General features: G+C 44.5%; 1 protein-coding gene and 1 long non-coding RNA gene across 8 annotated transcripts in view; one reads left to right on the plus strand and one right to left on the minus strand.

The window, feature by feature from the left end:
* The window catches only part of CTDSPL (CTD small phosphatase like), a 96,703-nt gene that overhangs the window by 39,751 nt on the left and 39,067 nt on the right, over positions 1 to 17,885 (minus strand). The gene's annotated exons all lie outside the window — the stretch shown is intronic.
* Positions 59 to 16,993, plus strand: LOC120586755 (uncharacterized). The gene is made up of 3 exons (XR_005648788.1): positions 59 to 436; positions 10,565 to 12,652; positions 14,796 to 16,993. It is a non-coding gene; the product is annotated as an uncharacterized LOC120586755 (long non-coding RNA).

A 17,885-nucleotide genomic window follows, 5' to 3' on the forward strand; every position in this document is an offset into this window, starting at 1 on the left:
CATTGTGTGTATGTGTATGTGTGTGTGGGTGGGGGGGGGGGAGGGAACTGGGGTGACAGGATCAGGAATGCTTCTCACACCTATGTGCCAGGCGCTGACTAGGCACTGAGAGATTAAAAAGAGTTAAATAAGGAAATGTTTCTGTCCTTGGGAAACACTCCAAACTGCTGGGGGGACAGATACAGACCCAACTACCTATGACGCAGTCTCCAAACTTGGGGGTACTGACCATGACACACGTCACACATTCCCGCAGCGCAGGCACTGGGCCCTCACGCCCTCTGGTTCTCTGTCCTGACTGTGGGAGGGACAGCACCAAGGGGCCCACTGACGTGCCGGTCAGCCAAGCGCAGCCGGAGGCGCCCCGCCTCAGATGGGAGCAGCGGAAGGAATTCCAAACGGCATCCGGTCCCTGACATCTTCTTCCTCATGCAAGGTATTTAGCCAATCATTATTTTTTGGGGAAAAAAAAAAACAACAACAGGCCTGTGCTGGCCACCTCCAGAAGCTGTTGTGAGAAAGGAAAAATAGGAAAGCACTAGGACAGCTGTCCGGGGCACGGGCAGAGGAGGGCTGTCCCTCTGTTCCTCCCGTCACGGGAGCTCTGGCTCGCCGACTCAAACCCCTGGTGGTGGAGAGGACGCAGGACGGGCTGGAGCCAAGCCCACAGGGCTGAGGAAGTGCAGAGGGCAGCTGGGCCCACGGCGGGTGGTGGCACGGAAGAGATCAAAACTGGGCTGCATTATTAGGTCCCCTTAAACCTAAGCGAGCTAATCAGACCAAAACATTTGCCCCATTCCACACAGCGAGAGCGAGGTACCACGTTAAACCGCCTAGTCACTGAAAACATTGCAGGGCACGGGTGAGCAGATGGGCTATCTAAACCATGACATTGTTGCCCTACCCCCCGCCCCGCCAAAGGTTGCTTTGGGAAAATACCACTCTGTAGGAGGACATTTCCCGGTTGGAAATGCCAGTAGTGCCTGGCCCTTCGCCATCCGCAGACCTGACTGAAGAAGAGCTGGGGACTCCCACACACCTTCTGCCAGGCCCCCCATCAGGGCAGATGTTCCACAGCCTGGGGAAACACAACTGATCTGAGGGGGAGTGAAGCTGCAGAACCACCAGCGGGGCCAACTCGAAGGAGGAGAAGTCTGCTTCCTTTTTAAGCAGTTCCAGCAGCTCACGGCCCTGCTTCCAGCACCAGACATGACGACTCTGGAGACAGTGGCCCGGCCCCCACAGTGCTCAGTTTCACCAAAAGCTGGTGCATGCCCAGGAACGTTCCATCTGCTGGGAGGAAGGTCTGAGAATCTCTATTCTGGCAGCTAGGCCAGTTCAGGCCCCATGACAGGGTGCTGTGGCACATCCTCAAAGACCTCGAGCAGAGATCATGAATTCGCATCTCTCATCCAGAAACTGGTCCTCACGACTGAGCTAAATCCCTTCTGTCCCATGAAAAGTTGAATGATGCTCCACTCCCACAGCCCAAGGACAGCCACATATTGATCTCTCGAACATGTGACTGTTACCTCTACAGCAAAGGGAACTTGCCGATTTGATTAAATGAGGGATCCAGAGATGGGGAGATTATCCTGGATTACCCAGGCGGGCCCTACATGTGATCACTAGGGTTCTTAAAAAGGGTGCCGAAGTAGGAAGCAGGAGATGGAACAAGAGGTTGGAGTGACGTGAGGAAGAGGCCACAAGCTAAAGAATGCAGGGGCCTCTGGAAGCCAGTCACGGTAAGACAACAAATTCTCCCCTAGAGCCTCTGGAAGGAACTGGCCCAGGCATCACCTTGACTTTAACCCAGTGAGTGGGAAATGACTTCTAACTTCCGGAACTGTGGGAGACTAAATGAGTGTCATTTAGCTCCAAACAGAGACCCCGAGGAGGAATCACCCTCACGGCTTCCAGAACTCCCCATCCTCTGCCCCCCGACTGCTTTTGCCAGCTCTCCTCTGCAACTATCCTGTGGGCGTCTCCACTTGGCTTACCACCGAGATGAAGGTGCTGTAACCCCAAATTCCTCCTGTCTCCCCCAGGGCCCAGCCAAGCACAGCTCCTGACACCCAGGAAGGACCTGGGGGCAGATGTGGATGGAGAACCCATTATCCTGAGGAAAGAGAGCTGTCGCTCCTCTCCCAAGCGGTCGCTGCTCACCCTTCCTCAGCTACAGGCTCCTGTCTGCTAATTAACTCTCCAGCTCTCGAAAGTGCAGCCTCCCACCAACTCCTCAACCTCTCCAGGACCTGGTTTTGAATTAGAAAATACCTACTGCCATTCAACAACCCCTCCTGGAACCTGCCCTCAATACCTGCCCCACCTAGTTCCTATCCAGCTTTTCACCTCACGGCTTCACTTTTAAAATAAAGATGGAGGTGAAAATATATTCAGAGAATCTTTCTTGTCATGTTAATTATCGACTTGAGGCAAAATTCCAGTCCTGGTTCCCCAGAGACTGGAAAAGCTTTACATTCTGTGTGGACACTGTTCCCAATGTCCGAAGGTGAGGGGTCCTGTCTTGGAGCAGCCCCTCTGAAAACGACAAGGGTCCTCTGCTCACGAGACCCCTAAGTGTACCTTCCCAAGTCACGGAGGCCAGAGTGAAGTGTCTTCTATAGAAAAGTCCAGATTTCAAACTTTAAAATAGAACGGGTATCCATTCTTAAAAAGTAATGTGTACAAGGACACCTAATATAAAACACTAAAAGCTGAGAGGAATTTCTGTGTGTGTGTGTGTGTGTGTGTGTGTGTGTGTGTGCGCGCGTGCACGCACACGCTTGTTTGGGGGGATAGGGATGGGATGGGACGTAGCAAGACCTGTATCTGATCCAATCAGCCAAAGAGGGATTTCAGAGCCCCTGATATCACACATGATCTATTCTTTACATTTTGTATCATCTTTTAAATAATAAATATTCCTGTTGACGCAAAAATTGTATGTCAACGTAAGAAACGTCCAAACCTGTAGAGAATTTTTAATGAGTTTATTTGAGCCAAATTGACGACAGCTGCCGGGAAGCAAGATCTCAGTGAATTAAGAAAATGCTCCAGAGAATGGCAGTTTTGTAGCTTATTTCATACATTAGAATCAAAGGAGGAGACATAAGGAGAGTTGCATAAAATCCACTGGTGACAGGGTAAGGGGGCGGGAGAAAGCAAAGCAGGAAATCTCTGGGGTTGGATAAAAAAGTGAGAGATAGAGGGAGAGGGAGAGGGAGAGGGAGAGAGAGAGACAGAGACAGAGACAGAGACACGTGCTTCTTTTACACACGTGAGCAAAGGATGGTTAATAATTAACACAGCATAGGGATGGTATGTGGGGAACCAGGTAACCACGAGGGCTTCTGTGGTCTGTGCTTTGGTGCAGTGGGCTGTGCCCTAAGGGGTCTGGGGAAGAGGGATGACTCCCACATTCCAAGGGTATGTTATCTCAGAAGCACAAAGACAATAGACAGGCTCACTTAAGGTAAAGACTGACCTTTGTCAAGAAAGTTGCAGGCCCAAGATGTGAACCCGCCATGACCCACTTTCAGCTAGCAACTTTTATGTTTAGGCCATTCTTTGTGGTTATTTTTGGTCTCTGGGTTTGTAAGGGCCACCATGTAGGCCTCCTCTGAGCTGGTCAGGTTTAGGACATGGCCCCTTTTTCGTCCACACCTATTACAATAAAAAATATTCTTGCTACTCCCACAATGTCCCTTAGTGTTCTACTCTTATCATATTATAGGGGGGCCTACTTCTCCTTCTGGAGTGGGAGGTCCTTGAGGGCAGGGAACAGTGTTTTCTTCAAGATTATGACCAAGCTAATAGCAGAGGGCCCAGATCACATATAATTCTTAATGTCTGCTGGGTGAATGACTCAAATTGTTTCCACATTCCAGGCACCGTCTTTTATTTAAGACCGTATGTATCCGATGCCAAAAGACAAACAAAAACAACTCTACCACAATGAAAGAATGCAATTTCTTAGTGTCACCATAAAGCACTATAAGTTTTGGTCTATCCAGTTTGTGATCATATTAGATCAAGTAAACATGTGATGGGAGAACTATTAAGAGAACTGAGTGATATGAAAACGGAATGTGATTGATTGGAAGGACAGAATGAAATTATCGTTCTCTAGAAATGTGAGAACCAGATGACATTCCTAGGGACAGGTAGGCCACGTTTATCGGTTAGAGGGCTCCCAGAAATACATTAGATGCAAGAAGGCTTGGGAAATAGTCCACATGTGTCCCTGAAGGCAGTGAGCCAATCTGGGAACAGGTGCATGGAGTTAGGAAAGACCAAGCACATGGCACAAGGGGCCTCAAGGACCCCAGCTAGCCTAAGCAGGCGCAGGGACTTCCAAAGCTGGCAATGGCCTTGGCTAGATGAGGCAAGCAATGGGGGCAGGGTGGGCAGGGGGGAAGGGGTTCTAAAAAATTAGACTTTGAGCAATGCCCTAATGCCAGGTGGACTTTTGAGTTTCTTAATAAAGGCACAGAGAAATGAAGTGACCTGCATAATGTGAGAGTTGGTTAAAGGCAGATAGTGACTAACTTAGATCTCTAGGCCCCGAGCTCTGTTCTCCCTTTCAATGCAGCAAGTATGCATGCAACTGAGTATATCCGGCATATGTCACTTCTGGAGCATCCCTCTACATGCTTCCGTTTCCTCCCTCCCCCTGCCTCTATTTCTGCTCCCTCTCTTCACTTAGTGCTTCCCCCAGGTCTTCTTCTAGCCCTTTTCTTACCTTTTAAGGCCCTGGTCCATGACACTTTTTGAAATTCTTTCCTAAAAACTCCAACCCACACGTCTCTTTCCTAATTCCTACTCTGCCTTTGGGCGCTTGGCTCATCTAGCTCTTTTCTCAAATTTCTGCTGTTAAACACAAAGGCACTGAATTTTATACTTTGCTCATTCATGTCTTATTCAACACTATACGCCCACTGCCTGGACACGCAAATGAAGGTTGAACAAATGGAAAAATGAAGGTGTCATCACTTACAGTTCGTCTCTGGCTGAGTACGAGAACTGCCTTTTAACACAAGACACTTTCTTTATACTCCTTTGAAAGTTCTAAGTAAAAATTTGATGACTGAGTAACACTGTGTACTAAATAGAAACATTTACTAATAAAACTATATCAGGTACACTGTGGTCTGGCATTTGCTGTAAGGCTACATATCTAATTCGATGACATCAACCTAATAAAGTCTAAGTTTATTCATCTATATTGGGATACAATTTAGGACAATTTATCAGCAGTTAATTTTCTAAATAATTACAATGAAAGTGTCTAACACTTTAGAGTACAAGATGTGCCATAAATATAAACGTATACAAATACTTTCTTACATTTCATTTGTATATAAAATAGAGTAGAAAATTCACTTTAAACGAGTACTATTATTCATACTCTTCTAAGCTCTATCTTGAAAGCTCCGGGAGGTTAACTATGAACATCTATCTTCTCTGGCATTGGATTGTGAGCTCCTGAGGAAAGGGACTGAGTCCCTGTTCTATCCCTCTTGCCTTTGTCCTTCCCTTTGCTGTGCCCCTGCCCTCTTCACCCAGGCACAGGGTCTTGGTGCTCAATAAGTGTCTGCTGAACAAATGAACGTACGCATTGCCCAGTCAAGTAAACATTCTGTCCTTTTCCATTACAAAGCAATGGGGATCAGTACAGGGGCACTGGGAACCTGTGTTGCCTAGGACACTAGAAAGATGCGATGAAGTTGGACAAGAATTATGGCATGTCAGTGGGGTAGAAAGGAGCAGGATACTTAGTTAGGTACACCCAAACTTTGCCTGTGACTTGTGGCACCCAAAATGTTGATGCCTCCTCTCTGGGCCTCAGTTTCTCTAACTCTGATCTCATCTAGCACCGCCTGTTCTGCATTCCTGTAGGATAGTTGTGTAGAGCAAACAAGGTGGTTTATGGGAAAGTATTTTGGGTACTATAAAGCACTGTCTTAGTTTCCTAGGGCTGCCATATCAAAGTACCATGAGTTGGCTGGCTTAAAACAACAGAAATTTATTGTCTCACAGTTCTGAAGGCTAGAAGTCTGAAACCAAGGTATCGGCAGGGCCATGTATCCTCTGAAACCTGTACAGAGAATCCTTTGCCTCTTTACCTTCTGGAGTTTGCTGACAATCCTTGGCTTTCCTTGGCTTGCAGACGCAACACTCCCATCTCTGCCTCCATCATCACATGGCATCTTCTCTCTGTGTGCCTCTGTCTCTATGTCTCTTCCCCTCTTCTTATGAGGACAGAAGTCACAATGGGTTAAGGGACCACTCTTCTCCAGTATGACCTTATCTTAACTAATTACAACTGCAATGGCCCTATTTCCAAATAAAGTCCCATTCTGAGGCACTGGGAGTTAGGACTTCAACATGTCTTTTTGTAGCACACAATTTAATCCACGGCAAGCGCCATGTGAATACAAGTACCACATTTAAAAACCAGTGAAATAACGATAGGCTAGGTCATTCAGAGTATCCCGTCTGCTGAGAACAATGAGAAAAGCTGGAAAAATATTTTCAAAATTCTGCTTGAAGTTACGGAGTATTAGCAGGCAATGAAGAATAACAAAGCCAAGATTCAGGAGAAGAGAGGAATCCGAAGAGGCAAGCCTGGCATGTGGGGACACTCTTCCTCTGAAGATGCCTGCCACTTGTGGAAGAGCTGGCTAAGAGGCTGAAAGGTTGAGTAGCACTTGGGAAAGTTTGTGGAGCTGGGGAAACCAAAGCTGGAGTCCCATTTCTCAAGTGCTACACCCTCAGAGTAAAGGTGAACCTCAAGCAACTGGTTCTCACGGGTACAGAAGCACTTCAATCCCTGGAACTGGGTGACAGTGATAACAGACTGCTGGCACTCCAGGGCCTGCCAGAACCAAATATAAATTCTCCCTGAAGGAAGATGAAATCGCCCAAGGCCTCAAGTTAAGTTTTCACCTAAGATGTCTTACACTCAATCAAAAGGAAACAAGTATGTGAAGATATAACACGATATGAATGGAACTCAAGTAAAACAAAGGGCAATAGAAACAGACTCGCAAGGGCTAAAAATAAAGGTGTGATCAGACATCGAATTAAAAAAAAAACTATGCTCAAGAGATAAAAGATAAAACTGGAAAGTTTCTCAGAATACTAGAAACAAAGCAAAACAAAAAGAACACACAGAAATCCTGAAACGAAAATAAAATAACTGAAATTAAGAATTCGATAGGTGAGTTTAACAACAGCTTAAATGCAGTTTGAAGAGAAAATCAGTGAACTAAATGATGGGTCCAAAGAAAACACCTAGTTTGAAACTCAGAGAGACTTAAAGATAGAAAATAAAGATGAGGGAATTTCTCTGTATCTTCTCAAACCTCCTTTACATCTCAGCTAAAATTCTACCACACCCTCTAGCCAAGACCAGCTCGTAACAATACTGTGTTTGTTGCAACTTAATTTTGTTCCTCTCCACTGGCATTTTAATTTACAAGCAAGCAAGCAAGCAAACCACTTCTTTTGTCCAGGTTTAATAAAAAGAAATAGTGGTAATTAACAGAATAAAGTAAACTTAAAAAAAAAAAGATCAGAGGGAAAGAGGTCTAGGGGATGCAATAGAAAGGACTAATACGCAATTAGAGTCACAGGAGAAGAGATTGAGAATTGAGCAGAAGAAATAACAGCCAAGAATTTTTCAAAACGGAAAAAAGACATCAGACACAGACCCAAAATCTTAAATGGATGAACCCCACACAGGATAAATAAAAAAGAAAACTATACCTAGATCCATCATAGTAAACTGCCGTGCACCAAAGATAAGGTGAAAATCTTCCAAGCAGCCAGAAGGGAAAAAGACAGACTATTATAAAAAAGTAACAGTAGAATTAACAGATAATTTCTTAATGAAAATATTGGAAGCCAAAATACACTGGAATATTGTCAAAGTATTGAAAGAAAATATCCAAATGTTTAAAAAACAAAAAGAAACCACCAATTAACACCAATCTTACATAACTTCTTCTGGAGAACAAAAGAGATGGTACTTCCCAATTCATTTTATGAGAGTAACCAAGCCATGTCAAAGACATTACAAAGAGTAAAATTACAGGCAATCCTTGTCATGAGCACAGACATAAAAATCCTGAAGAAAAAGAAGGAGAATGAATCTAGCAATATATAAAAGTGATAATACATGACAAGCAAGTGGGTTTAATGCAGGAATGCAACTCAACGCAGTATCAAAATAAAGGGGAAAATCATATCAATAGATTCAGAAAAATAATTTGATGAAATTCAATATCCATTTATGATAAAAACTCCTTGCAAACTAGGACTAGATAGGGACTTCCTGTATTTGATAAATGACTTATAAATATCTATAGTACTCATTATACCTAATGATGAAATGTTGATAGCTTCCTGCTGATATCAAGGACAAGACAAGGATGCCAGAATCACCACCTCTATTAAACATCGTACTGGAAAAAAGAGGCATAAGGGGGAAAAAAACTCACTTATAGATATTTTGATTTTGTGCATAGAAAATCCAAAAGAATCTTTGTACAAATTTCTAGAATCGATAATTAGTTGGGAAATATGAAATCAGTCTGGAAAAATCTCTTGTATTTCTAGACACCAAGAATAAATACTTAGAAATAAAAAAAATTGTTACAATTTATGCTAATATCCAAATATGAATTATCTGGGAATAAATAGAAAGATATGCAACATCAGTATGCAGAAAATTCCAACCTATTATTTGGAGAAAATTTTCAAGTCCATAAAAAATGGAAGAACATACCATGTTCATGGTTTTGAAGATTCAAATTTGTAAAGATGTCAGTTCTCCCCAAACTGGTCTAGAGAGTCCATGCAATTTCAATGAAAACCATAAGAGCTTTTGTTTGCTCATTTTGTGGGAACTGTTAACAGATAAGCTGATTCTAAGTTTCACGTGGAAATGCAAAGGGCCAATAACAGACTTGCTCCACTGGATACTGAAACTTACAGAGCAATAGAGAGTGTTACTTTTGGCAAAAAACAAACAAACAAACAAACAAACAAACAAACCAACGTAATGAAATAGAAAGCCTGGCAACAGTCTCAGGCGAATATATGTTCATACACAGAGAGACCAGTGTTGTTAGATTTCTGGAGCAGCAGGCTTATGCTCTGTATTTACTGATTTCCAATTCTGGACCAGTCCTCATTAAGGCTCTTCTCCTATCTGGACTTCAGTTTCTTCATCAACAACATCTATAATCTGGACTAGGTTACAAAATTCTGATTTGAAATAAAAATAATCAGAATAATAAGCATTTGCAGTTTGCAGGGTCTCCCCAATTCTCACTTTTACCCGAAAGCAAGATAATCTTCCAAGAAACCAATCCCCCTCTGCTTTCTGGGGAAAAGGAAAAGCAGGGATTTATGCCCTGTGTCCTGCCACCTACAGATTTTAGTATAAAATATTGCAGACAGTCTGAGTATAAAGGGTACAGACTGCTGAGTTTTGCACTGTTTCTCATTTAGGAGGCATCCACCACAAGGTAGTGTATGAATCAGGTAGACCTTGGTTTTAAAATACTATTTTTCATTTACATGTCTATCAAGTTTCCAATCAAACTATTTCGGCTCTCTGAGCCTGAGTTATTCTTATCTGTGAAAGGACAGTTATTGTGAAGATTAAATTGAATAATGCTTGTAAAGCACTTAGGACAGGGTCTAGCACACAGTAAGCGTTTAAAAAGCGAAAGCCATTACTGAAAATATACTGGGGCTGGATGTTGGGACTACGGTAATAGTGAAGACAGGATAACAGAAATAATAAACCAGACCTGTGAGGGTTTATCACAGTGCCTAATGTGTGGTTAATGTTCAATAAATATTTGTGGAATGGGGAAGTTACTAATTTACCAGGCTTTCACAAATCCTTGTTTAGAGTGTCACACTTGTTTTGAAATAACTGGATTCCTAATATGTTGCTGCCTTCCATTATTATCGAAGGCTGGGCTCTCTCCGTGGCCCCAATACCACCCCCGTCGCCCCTCCACCCCCCATGCACATGCACACCTGGCCTCAGCTAATGTCTTTTCTCTTTCCATCCTACGCATATGGGGCCCCCTCTACCTTGTGTGGTCAACTTGAGCCTGGGTATCCTGCAACTTGACTAAAACCCAGTTGATTTACTGAGGGTCTACGTTACCAAGAAACTCCTGATACAAAACAGCCTATAAAGGGAACTATTTCAACACCAACCAGAGGCTGGGTATTACAAAGCCCTATTCCAGAACTTACACCTGAGGCCTGAAACATTTGCCTGGAAGGGAGGGGTGGCCAGGGCTCCTCCAGGGGGCGCTACAGCACTCTGTTCTCCCCTGCTGGGACCGTCATATGACTCCTGGTTACCCCACAGTAGGGGAGTGCGTTAAGTCCCCCTGCCACCCCTAAGATACCACAAACCAAGGTGCTTTTAAAGTCACAGATGAATGTGGTAATTAATGGAAGCGGCTTTCCTAATGACCGTTTTTGACTTGTGAGCACAACAGAATCCTGTTCTTCCCTCTCTCTGTAGGGAGAGTGACACCTGTCACCGGGGTGTTTGGACAGCTTCCTGATTCTCGCTGCTCCTCCTCCTCTCGCCGTTCCCAGTAAGAGACTCTGAAACTTGCTTGGAAATCCATTAAAACGTTTAAGAAACATTTTTCTCCAACATTATTTTCTCCCTGTTATTTGTCAAAGGTTTCTCTTGTTGGATGTTTAGTGGAATTAATGTCAAATAGTTGATGTGCACCCCAGATGAAGACGACTTCGCCGTTCCTCCATCCCTCAGCTTTCTCTGTTCTAGCTACACAGCTCTACTGCCCTTGAGGGTCCCAGATCGTGCTGGCCCCTCCCTGAATTCAATCCCCGTTCTTGCTGAGTCACAAAATGGAAGTCATCACACAGTTTGCACAGCAAATTGTCACCGAAAGTGTGTGATCGCCCCCAATCTGTAAAACCCAAAGAGTACTACACTCTTAGTATCGGTCACCTTGTAAAGCACACTGAGGAAAAGTGACTGCAGCCGCCACCACAATCACATCTAGGGCTCACCCTTCGCTTTGATTTCCTGAGTCCAGCGATAAACCAAGTCAGTCTTCTATGATAAACTGTTTTTGAAAGAAGCAAGGGCATTAAGTGATTTAAATTACCCACATGCTCACTGTAAGCTCTGCATCTATCCTAGCATCCTTGAAAGATATGGGACAACATCGTCATCTAACAAAGCCCTGTGTACATACGGCAGGGCAGAGGTTGGGAATTTGCACACAGGCAGGAGCCTTGACCTTGGACCCACTGAACCTTGAAGAGCTGTGACCCACCGGCTCACCTCCCCCAGACATCAGGGCCCACATTCACATGTGATGAGCTCACACCTCTCACATTGGCCCCTGGCCCCCACCCTGTGGAATGGAGCATTTTGGCCTCTGTGGTTTTCTCTGGCACAAAGGACATCTATTTCAGCATCAAGCGAACTTTCTTCATGAGAATCTAGCTCTGAGTTTTAAGAATCAAAGCCAATAAAAATAAAACATTTATTATAGTTTACAACTAATTTTTAGGAACATATGTACTATACTCTCAACGCATAGTCTTCATAAATATTATCTACTTGTAATGAACTGAGCTATTTCACCAAATTATCTTTAAATCGAATTTCCAGATCTCTGATGAAAATGTAGTCCAGCCTCTGGGAATCATAGATTCAAAGGGAGTTTACAAAGTAAAATCTTTGGATCTTATGCTATATTGTATGGTTACTGTGTGGCCTAGGATTCTGTTAATACTTTACTCAGATCACCTCATTTAATCCTCACAACAACCCTAACAGGTAGTTACTATTATTCTCTCATTTTACGGATGGGCAAACTGAAGCGTAGAGAGGTTTTTACCTGCCCATAGTCAGAGAGCTAACTAAGTGGCAGAGCTGCCATCCAGCAGTCTGGCTCCACCGCTCTTAAGTTAAGCATTCTTCCCAGAATGTGAAGAGAATGGCAATGTGTGATGCATTCACTTTGTGGGAAATAAAAGTTTAATGTTTAATCAGCATATGTTTAAAATCCATTAGCATTACCTTGAGGGCACCACACTCCTGAATTCCAAGCAATGGTGACTTGCGGTCCCTACTTTCATTCCCTCCCCACTCGTGGGACTCCGTGTCATGGCCCTGCTCAAGGTCACACAGCCCCGTCATCGTGTTCAGAGTCATTAGTGGAAAGGGCCTGACTTTCTTGCTGCAGGATGAGTTAAGACAACTGAAGTGACCCACCCAGGACTATTTCTCTCCCTCCTGCTGCTGGAAAGACACCACACCAGGAAAAACAGGAAGCTGGTTACCAAATACGCCAGAACAACAACTCCACTGTCGGGAGCGACTGGCAAGAAGCAAAGCCACTGCCGTGTTCCTGGGCCTCCTGCCTGGAAGGAAGCAGCCAGCCCCAGGGGAGTGCTGGGCGTGCCACAGGCAGCCCTGGGTGAGCACTGAGGCTTGTTCCTCCTAACAGGTCATTCAGCCACCGGGGCAGCCCGCTACGCCCCAGGATACAGAGTGGAAAAAAGGATCCGCGTTTACTGGGCACCTGCCAGTGTTTGTTCACAATCCCAGTCCCATACCTGGAAGGTGGGTAATGATTTCCATGGCATAAATGAAGGCAGTGGGGCTCAGAGAGCTTGACTGATTTGTTCAGACAGGATGGAACGGGCAGGGGTTGGAACCTGGCTTTGTCTACCTTCAAAGCCCTCAATTTGATGCATTTTCCATCATGCCATGCTGTAACATTTCTTTCTCAAATTTAACCAACAGGGTATCTTGATTTTTATTAGACAGCAAAAAAAAAAAAAAAAAAAAAAAAAAAAAAAGAAAGAAAAAAAAAGAAAAAAAAAAGAATTCAAAAACAAAAACCACCAATGAATCAGTATTGGTTTCTTTAGAGAAAAATACTTTATGCAAAATTTCGAAAAACTTTAAAAAAACAAACAAAATAGTTACAGAATTATGACAAAGACTAAATACCAACATTGGGTAAAGGCTGCATACAAACTAAAAAGAAAAACACCAGACCACCCCCGATTAGTACTATAAACAGAAATGCTAATCTCTAAAAAATTTAGAAAAAAATTCAACCTCCTATTAATCCAAAAATGCAAAAATAAAAACAATGTATGTTAGCTATTAAATTGGCAATTAAGAATTTATAGAACGCAATGTTGGCATAAGAACATACTACTGCTAGAAGTATAAATTGCTACTATCCTTTCGGAAAGCAATTTAGTAATTTGTACCAAGAGTTATAGAAGCTTTTGTACACTCCTTCACCCAGTAATTCCATTTCCTGAGTCCATCCTAAGGGATTAATTTAAAATATGAAGAAGTTATATGCAGCATGGATGATTTCTCTTCTGCATGACTTATAAGCGGGGGATGAGTGGAAAGCAGCCTAAATGTCATTTCTAATAAGTATGGGTATATTTAGTCAATAGAGTATTACTCAGTCATTAAAAATGACTGTGACAGCCTATGTACCAAGATGGAAAAATACTGTTAAATGCAACATTAAGGAAAGAATGACTGGGGTAAGATTGTAACAATGTAATTTATGCAAAATGTGATTATGCAAACCTGTGATATCACTTTCACAAAAAAATTTACCCATGACAAGAGATTAAAAAGAAATACACCAAAAAGAGAAAAGAGGGTCTATTGTTCAAAATATTTTATGCAGGTTCTTCTGATAGGTTTGCATGCATTTGCCATCTCTTCTACTTTCCATTAGGCATTTTGTTTGTTTGTTTTTTAACAAAAGAGAACCACGTTTGGAATACTCTTGCCTGCTGTGACCGCCACTGGCTCACTTGGTGGGCACTACCAAGAGCGGCTGGCAGCATCCCCTCTTTCATGTGGTTTTCTGCTGTGTTTGTATTCTTACTCGACAAAAGTTACTTTTGTTTCATTAACCACTTGCGGTTTAGGGGCTACACTGAGGGCTACGGGGGAAGACAACCGACCGCAAACTTAAGGTAAAAGCTCTTTTAGGTTTCTTTTAAAACCTAAAAGAAAAAGAAAAGCTGAGGACTTTGTTCGTTTGTTTTGCATCTCAGGAGCACAGGGTCGCATTCACCATATGTAACAGTTCTTAGCACATGATTCCCACTGTTTGGACAAAAGCCTTGTTTGTATGCTTTTATTTCCTTTTATACCTTTAGGCCGCTTCCATGCCCCTCACCCCACAGGCAAACTTTCTAATGTGCTTGAGGTGTATCTATGCTTGCAAGAGTGCTCGCAAAATGGGCAAAGGGTTTTCCTGGGCGCCTATTTTTTAACTTCTGGAAATACTAGTTTGTGCATCTCATTCTTATTTTTCCCACTAAGCACTATATTCTTAAGATTCACTCACATTGCTATGAGCACAGTTCTTAAGTGCCTTGTGATAAATACAATGACGTATGTATGTGTCCACCAGGGCATTTAGTGCTGTGTACTCTCCCCGCCTGTCACTCCCTCCCTCTCCCTCGCCTCTTTCCTCAACTCTCCCACTTGTCCTGCACACGTGCTGCGTGTGGACTGTATGCATAGCATCGACAGTGTCAAGTGAGTATGATTAAAGTTTTTTAAGTCCCTTTATTTTTTTTTAAAGAGAAAGTTGTACTTGAGAGACACAACTTTCAAGAACGCATTTTCCCTGTACGTCAAGTCTCTGTGATAAAATAAAACAAAAGTTGACATAAAAAAAAATTATACTCTTAATTCCCTCATCCTCTCCTAGACCTATTTTGAAGCAGCTGCTTTGAGAAGGGCCATACGTGACCACCTAAGACCATCAAGGCGAGGACCCGAATTCCAGAGATGTCAGAAGGCTGCACGGCTGTTTGATGACACGATTCTGTAATCTAGGATCTCTGAGGTCAAGCTTTGATCCTGAAATTGACACTCTGGGAGCCATGTATGTCTCAGCAAGTGCACGCAGCAGGAGAGAGACAAAGGAAGCAGGTTTTTAGCCGGGACAGAGGCAGGAGTAATGTCCCCACTGGGCTCCGTGCCCCGCCTGTGACCCCTACCACAGTCAAAGCTGTTTACTGACTGCGACTCTCTTCAGTGCTGAACTTTATGTTCAACCACGTGGCTTCACACAGACTCCTTCCTTTGCACCTCATAAAGAGAATGTGTGGGTCAGGGGAGGTGTCGTCAGCTGCGGGTTAGGAGGGGAAAAGTTAATGCTCAGAGGGTGATTTACTCGAGGTCAAGTCAGAGAGGCAGAAAGGGGTGAGAATGACAATCCAGCCTCAGCGGGTGGGATCATCCCTTGCTCCCTCCCCTCCACCACGGTGAGACGGCACACCTGTGTACTCTTTAGAAATCGGGGCTCGAACATTCTATGCCAACCAAGACACCCGTGATTCTTGTCCTAGTGACTCCGCTCTAGAGATCGTATTTCTCCCAGTCCCTCCCTCCATCCCTCCCATGATCCTGGTGAACCATGCATGGAGGCACTCGTGAAAGATGGGAGCCCCGAAGGACCAGCTCCTCCCCTACTTGCAGGCATCTTTTTTTGGAGCTGGAAAGGATCTTAGAAACTGTATCCGCCGTTCTGGCAAGAAACAGATGGCACTCTCAAACTGGGTGATTTGAGGAGCGTTTAATAAAGGGACCATTTACAGAGGGGTGGGGAGGCGGTAGGGGAAGCATGGTGCAGTGTTCTGGGTCTGGTAGCAGTGCCACGTTTACGCCCCTAAGACCAAAGGGGTGAAGGAGGAGAGGCTACTGGAACCCGAGGCAGACTGCCCTGGGGAGAGGGTTGCCTGCCAGGAGCCCGGACCTGCTGATGCCACAGGGAGGAGCCCGGAGATTCAGTATTTGGTCCTTGCTCTCCTTCCCTCCCAAATCCCGACACGTTCCTATTGTGCCAAGATGACAAGAGAAGGCCAGGATGAAAGGGAGCCCAGCCCATTCACGTAGTCCCTACTGGTCAGCTTCTAGAGCACAGCAAGGATGGGGAAGGGTGGAGAGTGGATCTGGAGGGGCAAACAGAAAACATCCAGCCTAAGAACAAACTAACCCGGCCCCCTACCCTGAAAGGTACTATACCTCTGGGGAAAAGGCCTGGCCCAGAATCTCAGAAGATGAGCTGCATAGCTGGACTGGAAACTCAGTCCCTGGGGGCCAGTCCACACTCCTCCACGCTCCATTTGACCTGAGGATTCCTCTTCCCATAAGCATGACTCAAATCTTGAAAAATAACAGGCCTTCAAATCACCTGGAAATCGTTTATTCTCATGGTCTGTATATTCCAACACTACCCTTTACTGGTATAACTCCCCGGAGCTACACCCAAAATGCCAACTTTGCTCATACCTGTATGTTACACCTTCGACAGGAGAGGTCTACCAGGTCAGAATAAAACATTTTGCAGCAGGTACACCCACGCGCACACAGACTGGGGAGGAGAACATGTATGTGGTTCTGCTGTGGACCTCAGCTGTGGCACAAGAAAGTCCTTCCAGCCAACCTCCCAGTTCCCAGCCAGCCCCCGGCCTTCGGTGAACTGGCAGAGCACTCTCCCATTCTACTTACCATACAGAAATAGCAACTGTGCATTGACCCAAGAGTTGCCCAGGCCTGGAAAAATCCTCCAGGATATTTTAGAAATCACATGTTCTTCCAAGCATTTTTAAAGTTGACGGGGGAACTGGCTGGCTAAAAAAAAGGGCAAATGACTGAGATCCTTTTTGTAGGCATTCTCTGCTCTACAAATTAAAAACGGAAGATCGAAATCTTATTTGACTCTCAATTGCCTTATAAATCCTATAAACCTTACCCCCTATATAAAGCAAGACAGGCTTCTGAATTCTTTGGATGACAGTCTTTTCTCAAGAAAACCATGAAAAGACTATCAATGACTAATCTCATGCAGATATAAGCATGATAGTTCTACAAATGCAACATTAAAAACACCAGAGAACTCTTGTTTGGCTTCTCAATTTTTACATTCCTTCATTCTGTCTCTAAATGCTTCCTGAGTCCCCGTGTTTGAAGCTGCAGGCAGAACAAAGAGAGGCAGGTGGGTACGAAACCGCAAAGGAAGCTTCTCCCACCTTCTTCTGTCTCTTGGAGGCAGAGGTGAGACACTGAAAACTTCAGAACAGAGCAGTGAATAGACTACATCGTGTTTTGGCAAGTTCTGCTGGAAAGAGGTAGGGGATGATGATGATGAAACCTAGAGGCAGGAAGCCTCATGAGGAGGCTGCTGTAAAACCACAGTGAAGATGTGAGGTTGGGCAGAAAAACTACTTTCCCAGATCAGAGAATGTGGACAAGGAAGTAGTAGAGTTTTGAGCCAGGTCTGCATGATTCAGCAGCAGGGAAATGTGTCCGGGACACGTGGGAAGGACAGAGACTCATGGCAGGAGACATGTTTTCTCCATGGAATAAAAGGCTGAGTGGAGAGCTGCAGGCTGAGCTCCAAGACAAGGGAGCTGTGACACTCCCGGTGCCTCGTCTCAGAGTCTGGTATCCGCAGGTGCTGATTCTTCGGAGCTTGGCGGAGCAGTGCTCTGGCCAGGGGGTTGGAGGGGACCTCTTGCCCCTAATGGGCTCCCCACGCTCCCATTCTGTTTTAGTGAGTCACCCTTGGAGCCAGTTCTCTCTCTGCACAGTTCTTCACACTGCGAGGTCCTTTCTCAGCTAGGGCGAGATTCGTGCCCTGGGTCTCCCACCCACTGGGATGGGTCCTTTCCTCTGAAGCTGGATAGAGAGGCATCGCTCCTCTTGCGTGCACAAAAGGGGGCCAAGGAAGGACCCTCTCCCAGAAGAAATTAGTGCCAAACAACCCAAAAAAGAACCATAACTAGCTTGGCTC

Source organism: Pteropus medius, unplaced genomic scaffold (genome assembly GCF_902729225.1).
Source record: "Pteropus medius unplaced genomic scaffold, Ma_sr-lr_union100, whole genome shotgun sequence".
NCBI classification, from domain to species: Eukaryota; Metazoa; Chordata; class Mammalia; order Chiroptera; family Pteropodidae; genus Pteropus; species Pteropus medius.